We start from the raw sequence: 15,979 nt of genomic DNA on the forward strand, positions 1-15,979 counted from the left end.
TAATTTAATTGAACTCTAATTGCATGAATCTGGGCACCACATGTTGGCAGTAAGTAAATCTTTTCCATTTTTAGTGTATTCTAGGGCAGAGCATTCAAGATTGGAGGTATGGAAGCAAGTTAGAAGAGCAGAAAATCCAAATTTCACACAAACCAAATACAGTTCAGTTTAACAGACATTTATTGAGTGCTCAATATTTCCCACTATTCTTGGAAGTCAGTAATATGTAGGGTTGTCAAAGTCACATTGTTGAATATGTGTAGAATGATGAAAGATATAAGTGATATAAAAAACAACTCTTATGATTAAGGTTTTGTTTTTTGTTTTTTAACTTGGACTGCAGAGACAACTTATAAAGACAAGAGCATGAGTATTTCAAGTTTTCTTTTGAAAACTGAGTCATAGATGTTGCATTTCAAGCCAAGGTTTGATCATTCTATACTTCATGGCTTTTTAAAATTCTAGTTGCTATAACAACTTTGATATTTCTTTATTATTTTTAGCACTTCAGTTGCCATAACAATAAGATATCCTAAAAAATAGCAATTTTCTTTTATAAGAGAAAATTTTCTTTTAATTAAAAATGAATGTGAACCAACATTTCTTTCCTATAATGTGAACCCATTATTTAAAAAAGGTTTGTACTCTTCTGTTTTCATATAATTTTAACAAACTTTTGTAGGAAATGTCTTAAGGTTCAACTTTTCTCTCTCTGTTTTTACTGTACAAAAGTTGAAGGGATACAGCTGTTTTGAACCAAATTCTATGAGATAATTCTAATTTTTATCAGGTTTCATTGATACAAAAATGAAATGATATAAAAAATTTAATTTCCAAGCAGGAAAAGATCATGATTGATGGATAGTTATAAGCCATGGGAGATGTAAGAAACGCTGAAATTTCCTTTTCTCCTGTGTTACTTTTAAGTGTATTTTCATACCTGCTGCATACTAAAACAGTTACCTCCTCACTTATCTAGAAATAACTGACAGCTTAGACCTGAGCTATGGCACTTTACTCATAGAGCAGTTACCTTTATTTACTCTCTTTGAGAAAAAGTTCTTACAAGCTTACTTTCTGATACTGAAGCCTCTAGAAAATAAGCACAGCAAATAAGAACAGGAAGGAGGGGCTACTGCTATGTTTGCTATGCAAATAGATTCATAAAATATAGAGAGCTGAGTATTATTTTTAAGGTACCTAATTCTTATGGAAATCAAACAAATCCAGCAGCTACAAAGGTATGATTGTATCAGAAGACAATATTCAAATTGATGTTAATAGTGATGATCTTAGGCTACCAAATATTAAATTATGTCAGAATTCTTGGTTTAAGAAGACAGAGGAATAGATAATACATCTTACAAGAATTGAGATGCCTAATGTATAGGTAAAACAAATTTTTTTTTAAAACTTGAGATCATTTTTCTTTTTCTTTTTTAAAGAAATAATTTCAACTTTTATTTTCCATTCAGGGATACACATGCAGGTTTGCCATATCAGAATATTGCATGATGCTGAGGTTTGGGGTATGGTTGATCCCTTCACCCAGGTAGTGAGCATTGTACCCATAGTTTTTTAAGCCTTACCTTCCTCCCTCCCTTCCAACTCTAGTAGTTCCCAGCATCTATTGTTGCTGTCTTTATGTCCATGAGTACCCAATGTTTAGTTCCTAGTTACAAGCGAGAACATGGGTTTTTGGTTTTCTACTCTTGCATTAATTTGCTTAGGATAATAGCCTCTGGTTGCATCCATTCTGCTGCAAAAGATGTGATTTCATTTTTTTATGGCTGTGTAGTATCCCATGCTGTCTGTGTACCATGTTTTCTTTATCCAGTCCACTAGCATAAAACATAATATTAAAAAACAATTTTAAAAAGCCCCTCATTTATCTGGGAAATGTAAGATCCACATACCTTAGGTTTTCATAGACTAAGCCTTGGTAATTTTTGTGTTATTTTATTCCTAATCACAAGATTTTCCTAAAAAGCATGGTCAAGTTCAGACAATGATTTTTCTTTTCTTTTCTTTTTTTTTTTTTTTTTTGAGAAGGAGTCTCTCACTGTCACCAGGCTGAGTGCAGTAGTGTGATCTTGGCTCACTGCAACCTCTGTCTCCCAGGTTCAAGCAATTCTTCTGCCTCAGCCTCCCAAGTAGCTGGGACTACAGGCGTTCACCTCCATGCCCAGCTAATTTTTGTATTTTTAGTAGAGCCAGGGTTTTTCACCATGTTGGCCAGGATGGTCTCGATCTCTTGACCTCATGATCTGCCCACCTCGGCCTCCCAGAGTGCTGGGATTACAGGCATGAGCCACTGTGCCTGGCCGATATTTCTTTTCTTTAATGTACTTTAAAAAAGGAATGATGAGGGAGTTGGCAGTCAATAGAAAAGAGAAAGTGTTATTATTAATTTCCAAAACTCAGCATGTTACCTGTGGATGTAGTTTCTGAAGGAAAAACGATTGAACAAAAAGCTTACTGATGGTAAAATAATATGCTTATCTTACTATCAGTGAGCTTTGAATGAATAGCCACTGTATGCTTTGTTTTTAAGTTTTTAGTTTTCATAACCAACTTTTAAAGGTAAGTATTTACTATCTCCATTTTAAAGATGGAAGCTGAGATACATGGAAAGATATACTCAAGGCCTCATAGTTAATGAGTGGTGCAGCCATCATGCCAACCCAAGTCTGTCTGATTGTAAAGCCTACATTCTTTCCTCGAAGTCATAGTATCTCCTTGTCTTCAAACTTAATAAATGTTTATTAAAGGTAATAACGTACCTAGGGGAAAATATGAGAAGAAATATACTGTGTATGGTTTTATTTTATTGCTCTGCATACTGTTTTGACCTATTAATTGAGTTTTAAATACATATTTTGTGTTTGAGACTTTCTCCCACTAAGAAGGTGGTAAATATATATGTAAATTGGTATTTTTTTCTCCATTTTTCTTTATGATCGATGAAACATAATGGAACCTCTCAAAGGTTTTGCTTACTTAGCCCATTGTCTTAGATCTCAGCTAGCTAGGGCAGTCTCAAAGTGTTGTATAACTGGCATTTAATATGTCTTTTCTCAGTGTCTCACTTGCAGCTGGGCTGTTGTGTCTTGAGTACAAACACTGAGCCATGAGTCAGATATGCTGATTGAGTGTGAAAGTACGCACAGGCTGGATATACTTACTCCATCCACCAGTATCTGTTCTTTTAGACATTTTAGTAGCTCTCCTTCTTTATGGCACATTGCTACAAAGGATTCTGGTATGTTTCTTTTTAAATATCATTATACTATATAATTTCCTGGCAATGCCTCAAAATTCACTCAAATTATTTAGGGCTCTCATTTCGTGGCTTTACACAGAAGTTGAACACTTGATTACATGCAAATGCCATCACAGCCTTTTCAGGCTTTTCAGCTATCACTTTACACAGGTCTTAAATATTACATTTTAATGAGCTTTGACATGCATGCATGTGTGTAACCACATGTATCAAGATACAGAATGCTTCCCTCATTCCTGAAAGTTCCCTCATACCTCTTGCCGGTCTTGACTGGTACATGTGTGCACATGAGTGCATGCACACACACACACACACACACACACACACACACACACACACACCCTGCTGAGGCAACTAGGGTTCTGATTTCTTTCAGCAAAAATTAGTGTTTCCCATTTCAGAACCTCATATAAAATCATGCAATGTGTATTCTTCAATGTATGGCTTCTTTCCTTTAGTTTTAAGATTCATCCACGTTATGTGTGTCTTTAGTTTTGTTCCTTTTCATTGCTATATTTCATTGTATGGAAATATCACGGTTTGTTTATTCATTCCCCTGTTGATGGATGTGTGTGGGCTGTTTCTGGTTTTGGCTATTTCATTTTTATACATACTGCTATGAACATTTTTATGCAAGTCTTTGGTGGACAATGTGTTTTCCTTTCTATTGGATGGAATTGATGGGAGAGAGAGGGTAGTTTTTTTAAATGTCATAAGAAAATTCCAAACTGTTTGTCAAAGTTTTCAAAGTTGAGCCATTTTACACTACGACCAACAGTGTATGGTTTCAGTTGTTCTATATCCCTACCAACATTGTTCTGTCAGTCTTTTAGTTTTAGCCATTCTAGTGGGTATATATTGGTATCTCATTGTGGGTGTATATTGGTATCTCATCTACTTTGCCTTTTCCTGATGACTGTGGATGCTGAGCACTTTTTCATTTTCTTAATGGTTATTTGTATATCTTCTTTTGTGAAGTGTCTTCCAGTTTTTTCACCATTTTTCATCGGATTATTTGTATTCATATTAACAAATTGTAGGTGTCAGTTATGTATTTTGGACAAGTACTTTGTTAGTTATATGTTTTGCTAATACTGTCTTTGGCTTGCTGATTTGCTTAATGTTGTCTTTTGCTAAGCAGAACATTTATTTTAAGTATAATGTATTAAACTTTTTTTATAGTTATTGCTTCCAGTATCCTAATAAGTCTTTGTCTATTTTTTAAGAGACACAGTCTTGCTGTGTCACCTAGGCTGGAGTGTGTTGGCATGATCATAGCTCATTGTAGCTTAGAACTCTGGACTGAAGCAGTCCTCCTGCCTCAGCTTGCAGGTAGCTGAGACTACAGGTGTGCACCACCACACCCAGCTAAATTTTGTTTTTGGTATAAACAAGGTTTTGCTATGTTGCCCAGGCTTGTCTTGAACTCCTGGGCTCAAGTGATCCTCCTGGTTAGGCCTCCCAAAGTGTTGGGATTGTAAGTGTGAACCACTACACCTGTTCATCTTTGTCTATTCTTAAGTTATGAAGATATTCTTCTTCTAGAATGTTTTCCTTTAGAAGCTATATGTTTGCAGTTTCAATTTTTTTTTGTTTAGATCTATGATCCATCTCACTTAAATTTTTCTATATATTGTGAGGACTTGGTCTAAGTTAATTTTTCCCCAGGAGATTATTCAAATTTTTCTAGTACCATTTACTGAGAAAATTTTCCTTTTTCCTTGATTTGTCTTAGAATTTTTAATTGAAATTCAGTTGACCATATAAGTGTGGGTTTATTTTTAGACTTTCTTCTTCTCACTGATCATTTTGTATATCCTTTATGCAAGATCTTAACTCTTAAGGCTTTATAATATGTCTTGAAATCAGATTGTGCCCGTCTTTCAACTTTGTTTTTTGTTTTCTGTTTTTTTTTTTTTCTCTTTCCCGAGATTGTTTTAGCTATCCTAGATCCTTTATGTTTACATATAGGTTTTAGAATTAGTAGCTTGTCAGTTCTACAAAAAACTGCCTGGATTTTAATTGCAATAGCCATGAATCTAAAGATCAATTTGAGAAAAATTGACGTTCTTAACAGTATTGATTCTTCCATTCCATAAAGATAGTAGGCCGGGTGCAGTGGCTCACGCCTGTAATCCCAGCATTTTGGGAGGCCGAGGCAGGTGGATCACTTTTGAGTTCAGGAGTTCAAGACCAGCCTGGTCAACATGGTGAAACCCCATCTCTACTAAAAATACAAAAATTAGCCGGGCATGGTGGTGGCCACCTGTAGTCCCAGCTACTCGGGAGTCTGAGGCAGGAGAATCGCTTGAACCCAGGAGGCGGAGTTTGCAGTGAGCCAAGATCACGCCACTGCTCTCCAGCCTGGGAGACACAACAAGACTGTCAAAAAAAAAAAAAAAAAAAAAAAAGATAGTGCATATATATATCTCCATTTATATAGGATCTTTTAATTTTTCTCAAATGACATTTTATAGTTTTCAGAGTAGAGGTTTTTTACATTTTCACCTCCTTTCTGTTTTTCAAGGCTATTTTAAATGATTTATTGTTTTTAAATTTTGTTTCCTACTGTTTCTTGCAAGTATATTGGAATGCAGTGATTTTTATATATTGACCTGTGTTCCGACAAAATTTACTCATTAATTCTAGTGGGCTCTTGGAAAGACATTTTAGTATTTCTTATGTGCACAATTATATCTTCCTTTTCTTGTATGGCTTTTTTTTTTTTTTTTTTCTCGATTGTTATACTGGCTGGGACCTCTAGTACAATGTGTATAGATGTGTAAGAGCAGATATCCTTCCCTTTTTCCCAGTCTTGGGAAAAAAGCATTTAATATTTCACCATTAAATATTTCACCATTAAATATTATGCTAGATGTAGGTTTTCCCATAAAGTGTCTTTGTCAGGTTGAGGAGGTTTTCTTTCTTTTGCCACTAAATTAACTTATTCTTAAATATTCTTAGTTGCTAATAATTTGTCTCATAATGAAATGAAATTGACAACATGAAATTGTTTTCTGCCCTTGAGAGGTAACTAAATCAGTAGATTGTGATATGTATCACTTCAGAGGTTTATTTGATTCTTGGCACTTAGACCAAGTTGCTTTAATACTACATTTGATAGTACATTTAAAGTGCATTGATCCTGTATTTTGCAGCATTTGGCATTGTTAAGATGATAAGTAATTAATCATTGTCTTGCTAGATAGGACTTTTCAAAGCGCTAGTGAAATACTCATATTTAGTTTAGTGTAGGGAGATTTATAGATGACTAATACTGCCCTTCATTTGAATATATTAGGAGGTTAATTCCCCCCTCCCACAATTGGGAAATACATTTTCTAGCTTTTTCTTGTGAAGTTTGTGGATTCTGAGCTTCACATAGACTGGATGTTAGTGTTTTTCAGTCCTTTGATAGACTCTTTTAGCTATTTTATGTGCCTTATATTAAAATTATGTTAAATACTTATTTGTTCAACACCTATTCTGTGTCTAGCACCACAGTGTAGGCACTTGAGATGCAACATCAAACAAAGCAGATGTTGCTCCCCTCATGAGACTTGCATTCTAGTCAAGAAGACAAAGCTGAATGAAGTAAATAATTATAAACCATAATAAGTGTAGAATCTGGTCTGGTTCCCTGTGGGAACTCAAGAAGATTTCCCAGAGGAAGTGTTATTAAAACTGAGACCTAAAGATTGCATCTGAATTAAATAAAAAGAAGTGTGATGGCCTAGTAAGCAGCAGTTATAAATATCCTGAGACCGTAGGGAACATAGCAAGTATATTTGTGACTATTGGGTGAGGGATATGAGTTGGTGGGGAGGTAGAGGTAGTTTAGTTAATCCTAAACAACATAAAAGAGAAATGAGACTGGGTGAATGCATGGAGACCAGTTTTTATAGCACCTGTTAGGATCTTAGCATAAGGGCAATATAAAACCAGTGAAGTGTTTTAAAACAGAAGTAATGTGATCTGGTTTGCATTGTGGAAAAAAATACTTTGTCTCTTTTGTGAGTAATGAATTGAAGAGAGACTACAAACAACTCAAAAAGGCCACACTGGAAGACCCTACAGGTGTCTAAGCACAAGATGATGCTGGTTTGCTAGGGTAATGATAGGGAAGATCGAGAAAAGTTACCAGGTAGGAGAAGTAGTAGAGGAAATAGGTAAATTTTGAACGCATATGCCTTTTGGTACGTTTTTAAATTTATTAAAGGACAACAGGATTACTTTAGTCTCTATTTGTTTACTTTTTTTTCTTTTTTTTTTTGAGACAGTCTCAAAACTACCCTGTTGCTCAGGCTGGAGTGCACAATGGTGCTATCTCTGCTCACTGTAAGCAATTCTTATGCCTCAGCCTCCTGAGTAGCTGGGATTACAGGCATGCACCACCATGCCTGGCTAATTTTTTGTATTTTTAGTAGAGACAGGGCTTCACCATATTGGCCAGACTGGTCTTGAACTCCTGACCTCAAGTTGATCAGCCCACCTTGGCCTTCCAGAGTTCTGGGATTACAGGTGTGAGCTACCTTGACCGGCCTCTATTTGTTTACTTTCTTTGATACTATATTGCTTGTATAGTTCTCTTTGATAGACATTGCCTATTATTTATCCTATTTGCCATTGACGACTAATGGTCCTTTCATGCTTTGCTACTTAAGTTCTTTTGAGGAGTAGTTTGAATTGACTGGATGTTTTAATAATGAAATATTGATAAATATAAAAGAATAAAACATATCTAATGTATAAATAAAAAATCAAATGCCTGTGAAGTATCATGTAATAAAGCTACACAGTTTGGGCTGTTACAAGTAATTCCGTATAATGATTCCTCCTAGATATTTTCTGATTAGCATTCATCAGTTGAAAGCAGAAGGAGGCAGTTGATGATTGTGGAAAAAAATGGCAATAATAAGATACCTAATGACCCTGAAAATGAAGAGAATTATGCCTAATTTAAAAACAAAGAATGCTTTATATAGGAAACTGTGTAAATATATATTAGTACTCTTTTGTCAGTAAAACTTCATGTTATAAATGTGTTCATACTATAATCTGATTGGAAAAAAGTATGGGAAGGAAGAAAAGTAAGGAAGCTAGTACAGTCAGCTGGGCGCAGTGTCTCACGTCTGTAATCCCAGCACTTTGGGAGGCCAAGGCGGGTGGATTACTTGAGGTCAGGAGTTCGAGACCAGCCTGACCAGCATGGTGAAACCCCGTCTCTACTAAAATACAAAATTAGCCAGTCGTGGTGGTGCATTCCTATAATCCCAGCTACTTGGGAGGCTGAAGCAGGAGAATTGCTTAACCTGGGAGGCAGAGGTTGCAGTGAGCCGAGATCATGCCATTGAACTCCTACCTGGGCAACAAGATTGAAACTGTGTCTCAAAAAAACAAAAACAAAAACAAAAACAAAAACAAACAAAAAAACAAGGAGCTAGTACAGTCAGTTGCTAAAAAGAAAAAACTACTTTATTTGAGCTGCTGAAGCTTTTTTCTTTTTTTTTTTTTTAAGCTGGTGGAAAGAAAGAGGGAGACTTAGTGGGTCAAAGACACTGCTTCTGAAACTTTATCTCATGTTTTCATCTCCCTTTAGAAGCATGTGCAGTTATGGATTATTTACAGTATTTCTAGATTCAAATAGTTACCAGTGATTACTTTTTGGAAACAAACTAAAGGGATTTAGTATGTGAAATTTTCTGAATGGTATTTTTTGCCATTTTCCTAATTTTAGAAATATTATGATTCAAAACTGTTTCAAATATGTGTAATGGCTATACTTTTTCAATGGTTTGGTAGTGAATCTTAGCATTTAACTTTTCTTTACAAGGAATGTGAGACCTATCTATATTCATGAATATTTATCAAATATAATTTTATTTTAAATATTTATTTTTCTTGTACTAGAGAATATTAGATCTGAATTTGATTTTAATACTTTCATCTCTAAAAGTCAAAATATTTCCCTATAAAATAGGACTTTCTAGCCTTTTGTATAAAATTTAAATATTGCCTTTTCATCCTTAAACATAGTATTCATGTGAAAATTGTTATTCTAATGTGTCTTACATCTCATTTCTGGTAATGAGAAATACACTTACCATTCTATATTCACCTAAACCTCCAAAGATTTTGACAGTAACATAGTTTTCTCTGAAAGGCAATTCAACATGGAGGAAAGAATAGGGCCTTCTACTCTTTAGAAATAATTTTTTTCCAACTTTTATTTTAGAATCAGGGAGTAGAAATAATTTTTACAATTAATTATACATAATAGTTATATATGGGGTACATGTGATATTTTGATACATGCATACAATGTGTAATGATCAAATCAGGGAAATTGGGACATCTATCATCTCAAACATTTATGACTTACGGTGTTGGTAACATTCTAACTTCTCTTCAGCTATTTTGAAATATACAGTAAATTGTTAACTATAATCTCCTCACTACAAGCACTAGAACTTATTCCTTCTATTTGACTGCATTTTTGTAACCATTAGCCAACCTCTTTTCATTCCTTCTTCCCTACCCTTCTCAGCCTCTGGCAACTATCATATTACTCACTACTTTGATAAGATCAACTTTTTAAACTCACACATATGAGTGAGAGTATTCAATGTTTGTCTTTCTGTGCCTGGTTTATTTCACTGAACATAATGTCCTCCAGTTCCAATAATGTTGCTGCAAATGTAAGGATTTCATTATTTTTTATAGTTGAATAATATTTTATTATGTATACATATTGCTTTTTTCCCCCACCTATTTATATCTTGATGGACACTTAGGTTGATTCCGTATCTTGGCTATTGTGAATAGTGTTGTAATAACATGGTAGCGCATATATCTATTTGATATTGCTGATTTCCTTTCTTTTGGATATATACCCAGCAGTGGGATTGCTGGATCATGTGATAGTTCTATTTTTAAATTTTTGAGGAAATTCCATATTGTTTTCCATAATGGCTATTTTAGTTTTACATTCCCCCAATGGTGTATGAGTGTTCTGTTTTCTCTGCATCCTCACCAGTGCTTGTTACTTTTTGTCTTTTTGATAATAGCCATATTAACTAGGTGAGACTATATCTCATTTTAGTTTTGATTTGCATTTGCCAGATGCAAATTGAGTAATTTTTCATATACCTCTTGGCAATTTGTTTGTCCTCCTGTGAGAAATGTCTATTCCTATCTTTTGCGTACTTTTTAATTCTTTTTTTCTCATTATTAATCCCTTGTCAGGTGGATAGTTTGCTAATATTTTCCCATTTTATAGGTTGCCTGTTCACTGTGTTGATTATTTTCTTTGCTATGCAGAAGCTTTTTAGCTTAATATCATCCTGTTTGTCTATTTTTGTTTTGTTGCCTGTGCTTTTGAGGTCTTACTCAAATAATCATTTGCCAAAAACAGTGTCCTGAAGCATTTCCCCAGTGTTTTCTTGTATTAGCTGCATAGTTTCAGGTCTTACCTTTAAGTTTTTAATCAACTTTGACTTGATTTTTGTATATGGTGAGAGACAGGAGTCTAGTTTTATTTTTTTCTACATATGGATATCTAGTTTTTGCAGCAGCATTGATGGAAGACACTATCTTTTCAACAGTGTATTTTCTTGGTGCCTTTACTGAATTTAGGTTGACTATAAATGTGTATATTTATTTCTGGGTTCTCTGTTCTGTTCCATTGGTCTTTTTTATGCTAATATCATGCTGTTTTGGTTACTATAACTTTGTAGTATATTTGGAGTCAGGTAGAGTGATGCCTCTAGCTTTGTTCTTTTTTCTCAGGATTGCTTTAGCTATTCAGGGTCTTTTGTAGTTCCATACAAATTTTAGTTTTTTTTTTTTTTTTTCTCTATTTATTTGAATGTCTTTGGTATTTTGAAAGGGATTGCATTAAATATGTATGTTGCTTTGGGTGATATTGTCCTTTTAACAATATTAATTCTTCCAATCCATGAACATGGCATATCTTTTTAATGCGTTGTTTGGTTTGCTAGTGTTTTGTTAAGGATTTTTGCATCTATGTTCCTCAGGGATATTGGTCTCCTATAATTTTCTTTGTTGTATGTGTCCATGTATGCTTTTGGTATCAAGATAATGCTGGCCTCATAGAATGAGTTTGGAAGTATTCTCTCCTCTTAACTTTTTAAGAATAGTTTGAGTGGAGTTGATATTAGTTCTTCTTTAAGTGTTTGGTAGAATTCAGCAGTGAAGCCATCAAGTTCTGGGCATGTCTTTGATGGGAGACTTTTTATTATTGCTTCAGTCTCTTTACTCATTATTGGTCTGTTCAGATTTTCTATTTCTTCATGGTTCAATCTTGGTAGATTGTATGGGTCCAGGAATTTTGCCATTTTTTCTAGGTTTTCCAGTTTGTTGGCGTATATATTTTTCACAATAGTCTCCAATGATCCTTTGTATTTCCATGGAGTCAATTGTAATGTCTTTTTTTTCATCTTTGATTTTATTTATTTGGGTCTTCTTTTTTTGCTTAGTCTAGCTAAGGGTTTGTTGATTTTGTTTATCTTTCCAAAATCAAGTTTTTGTTTTGTTGATCTTTTGTATGTTTTTTAGGTCTCAATTTCATTTACTTCTGCTCTGCTCTTTATTCATTCTACTAATATTGGGTTGGTTTGTTCTTGCTTTTATAGTTTTTTGAGGTGTGTCATTAGGTTATTTATTTGAAGTCTTTCTATTTCTTTGATTAGGCATTTATTTCTATAAGTTTCTGTGTTATTGCTTTTGCTGTATCTCATAGGTATTGGTATGCTGCGTTTCCATTTTTATTTGTTTAAGAACTTTTAAAATTCTCCTCTTAATTTTTTCATTGACCCATTGGTCATTCAAGAGCATATTGTTTAATTTCCATATATTTGCACAGTTTCCAAAGCTCCTCTTGTGATTTTTAGTTTTATTCCATTGCAGTAAGAAAAGATACTTGATATGATATAAATCATTTTTATAAAATTTGAAATTATTCTAAGACATTTTCTGACCAGCAACCATCAGAAGAAAGAAGAGAGTGGGGGTTTTATTTGTTTTATTCTTGTATTTTTGCTTATTTATGGTTCAGGGAGTACACGTACAGGTTTGTTACATGGGTAAATTGTGTGTCACTGGTTTGGTATACAAATGATTTCATCACCTAGGTAGTGAGCATAGTGAGCATAGTACCTAATAGGTAGTTTTTCAGTCCTCTCACCCTCCACTTTTCCTGTGGAGTCAGGCCCAGCATCTACTATTCCCCTCTTTGTGTCCATATGTACTCAGTGTTTAGCTCCCACTTATAAGTGAGAAAATGCAGTATTTGGTTTTCTGTTTTTGCATTGATTTGCTTAGGATAATGGCCTCTAGCTGCATCTGTCTTTCTGCAAAGGACATGATTTTGTTCTTTTTATGGCTGCGTAGTACTTCATGGTGTATATGTACCATGTTTTCTTTATTCAGTCCATTATTGATAGGCATCTAGATTGATCCATGTTTGCTGTTGTGAATAGTGCTGCATTGAACACATGACTGCATGTATCTTTTTGGTAGAATGATTTCTATTCCTCTGGGTTGAATGCTAGTTCTGTTTTAAATTTTTGAGAAATCGTCAAACTGCATTTCACAGTGGCTGAACTAATTTACATTCCCACCAGCATTATATAAGTGTTCCTTTTTTTCCACCACCTTGCAAACATCTGTAATTTTTTCACTTTTTAATAACCATTCTGACTGATGTGAGATGGTATCATTGTGGTTTTGATTTGCAATTTTTAGTCTTAAGAATAATAATAACCTATTTCATTCCCAGTTTCACAAGTCTGTAATTATAGGCAAGTTATACTTACTATCTCTAGTATCTGCTTTCTTCGTTTGGAAAAGGATAATGATGATACCTGCTTCATAGAGTTTTAAGATTTTTATAAAGGAGAAGTATATAATGCACACAGCACAATGCTTGACATATAGAAAATACTCAACAAATGTTAGTTATCTTCCATTTTTATCTTGATTTTCCTGGTGTATTTTAATTCTGAAATAATTTGTAAATTCTAAGTCACTTTTAAGAAAAGTGCTGATCCCATAAGAAGTATGTTTAAAATAGTGAATGTTTGTCTGTAGTAAGTCAGAATAATCAGAAATGTTTTTAATGTCCATCAAATATTTGAGTTTAATTTGCATTGTTCTAGTTTAGGTATGTGTAGCTCAAGCGCTTAGAACAAATTTCTTTGACCATTTGACCTTTTTTTCATATTAGGATAAAAAGTGGATAAGCAGTGTTTCTATTTATTCTAATTTCTGTGCTCTGTTGAGATCATATTTGACCTTCATTATTTCTCTGAATAGATTTTGGTACAGTAGTGCTAGTTCTGTTGATTTGTTTGTACAGTTAAATACATCAAACTCAGCAATTTTTTGTGGGTGTGGTAGGGATTGGAGAGATTAGTAAATGATTTATAATTTCTGTTAATTAAAATATAGCTATATATTTTAGAGATAAATTAGTAGTCAAATCACTTTAGTTCATGAAGACTTGGCAGATTTTTAATAATTAATAAGTTTTTTCTGCCAATGAGCATTAGATTACTGCTGACTTTTTAGTGTCATAGTACCTTGTGGTAGTTTCTTTACAGGGTTTACAGGAGTATGCCAGTTTATTTTTTCTGTCCTGTCCATGCAAAATAATCTTTACAAATGCTATAAGGAGAATACCTTGAGAAGATCATAAATACCTTAATATATTATAAAGATCGGTCAGTTCCATTGTCTTCTTTTGTCAGTCTTGATCGGAGCTTGCCGAGGAAGTCTATAAGCCTGCATGTGCCTGGCAACTGTTACCTAGTGACAGTTTCAGCTGCAGTAGCCATTGGCTGTGCTGTTGATTGGGGCAGGAGGGCCGAGTCACCTTTCTGATGGTGAGTTTTTCTGCATCAGCCCAGGATGAGGAGGAGGAGGAGGAGGGCTTGGGCTCAGGTGGAGGCATTGATGCTGAGAGATTGTGAAGAATATACTGAGAGCATCCTTGTAACTGCATCACAGTAAATCGGACTTCTGAATCAAGCAGCCCAGCCTAGCAGCTGATAAGAGTGAATGTAGGTGAGAAGCATTACCTTATTCCTGTAACAAGAGAACTATTTTGTGATAAGTGAAACTAGGAATGTACAAGAAGAAATATCCTGTGGCTATTATAAAAGAAGAAGGACTTGCCTGAATGACTTGGTGGTGCACCAGAAAATAACTTTCAGAAGAATGCTTTCTATTAAGCTGCTGCATTGTTCTTGGAGGAAACGTTATTTCTAATGCATGTTATTTCTTCAAAAGATAGGATAACAAAGAATGACAAGAGACTCTCTGAAATGACTTTACTTTTAAAAAATACTTTGGCAAATGTTAACCTGATATCAAAATGACCTTGGAAGCATTTTGGATGGATTCTATCCTGCCAGCCTTGCAATATTTCAAACTCTAGGATTTAAACTCATCTTGATACTTTAGAGGTATTTTAAAATAAGACTAACTTGCAACCTACCTAATGGCCCCTGTGTTAATTGAGCAGTTGCTCAAAATAGAATACAGAAATAGAAGAGGCATTTTTTAACATATGGCTGCTACATAACTGCAAATGTAATAAACAAGGTAATTTTCCACTTTCAGAAGATATAGTTGAAGTAATGATTTAATGTGTTAATCATCTACCAAAAATAGAAAAGGTATAGCAAAATAGAATATGAAGCCTATTAGAAATACCTAAGTAATAAATAATGGCAACATTTCTGGTCAAATAAGCTCAGAGTGTATTGAAAAGTTTTATTATTGTCTAACTTTACATTTATATATATATGTGAGATATGGGTGTACAGTTGCAAAGGTGAAAAGTAACTGTGAGTTACATATTTTATTTTCATGCTCCATTATAAGGAATGTGGTATATCAAATAACAAATGTTATTTTAAGTTATAGATGCCAAATTAATATCAAAAATCATTTCATTTTGAAAAGGAAGAGGTATAAGTTACATTGCTGTTAGTACCACCAGTAACTGTAATGAACTAAAACTGCTTTCATCTAAATGCTTTAAAAATGCATGCAGAATTAAAACTTCAGAAGTTTATTGTATTTTGCCAGGTGTTAATTCATTAATTCATTGTATATTATCTTTTCTATTGGAAAATACTTTTTTCTCATGAGAGTTATACGGCAATCTGTAGTCTGTTACCTCTGTTCTGCCCATGTAGAGATGAATCTTCAAATTAACTTTGATAGAGTTGTTTTTCTTAGATTTTAGAAAAATGAGAAATAGATGATAAATTTGACCCCCCAACATCAATCCCTGAACTAAGCCCAAAGACACTCTTTTCCACAATGAACTTTTTCTCAGCTTTTCAACCAAATTTGAGGTCTTAATTATTTAAAATCTAAAATACGAATGCATTTTTCATCATAGATAAAGCAGGAAGCCTGAGACGGTTTAAGAGTTTTCCTTTCTCATTCTTTCTAGTTGCTCCCTAAGAAACTGCCTCTCTTGGAGAACAGCCCACAGAAGCTTTTCTTCCTTTGGCAATTCATTTTTTTTTCTTTTTACAGATTTAATTTTTCATAGTGCAAGATAATAAGTCTATTTTCTCTAGAAGTACTTTATGCCTGCAAAAAGTTCTTTGAGGGCAAAGGAAACTAATTAGTGACCTCTTTTCACCTCCTTTCTAGCTT

At 34.1% G+C, this 15,979-nt stretch overlaps 1 protein-coding gene across 15 annotated transcripts in view; it reads left to right on the top strand.

Annotated features, from left to right (window-relative positions):
- Window positions 1-15,979, top strand: part of LOC105484451 (RAB GTPase activating protein 1 like) — a 796,528-nt gene that overhangs the window by 257,493 nt on the left and 523,056 nt on the right. The window lies entirely within an intron of this gene.

This window comes from Macaca nemestrina, chromosome 1 (genome assembly GCF_043159975.1).
Source record: "Macaca nemestrina isolate mMacNem1 chromosome 1, mMacNem.hap1, whole genome shotgun sequence".
Classification (NCBI taxonomy): domain Eukaryota; kingdom Metazoa; phylum Chordata; class Mammalia; order Primates; family Cercopithecidae; genus Macaca; species Macaca nemestrina.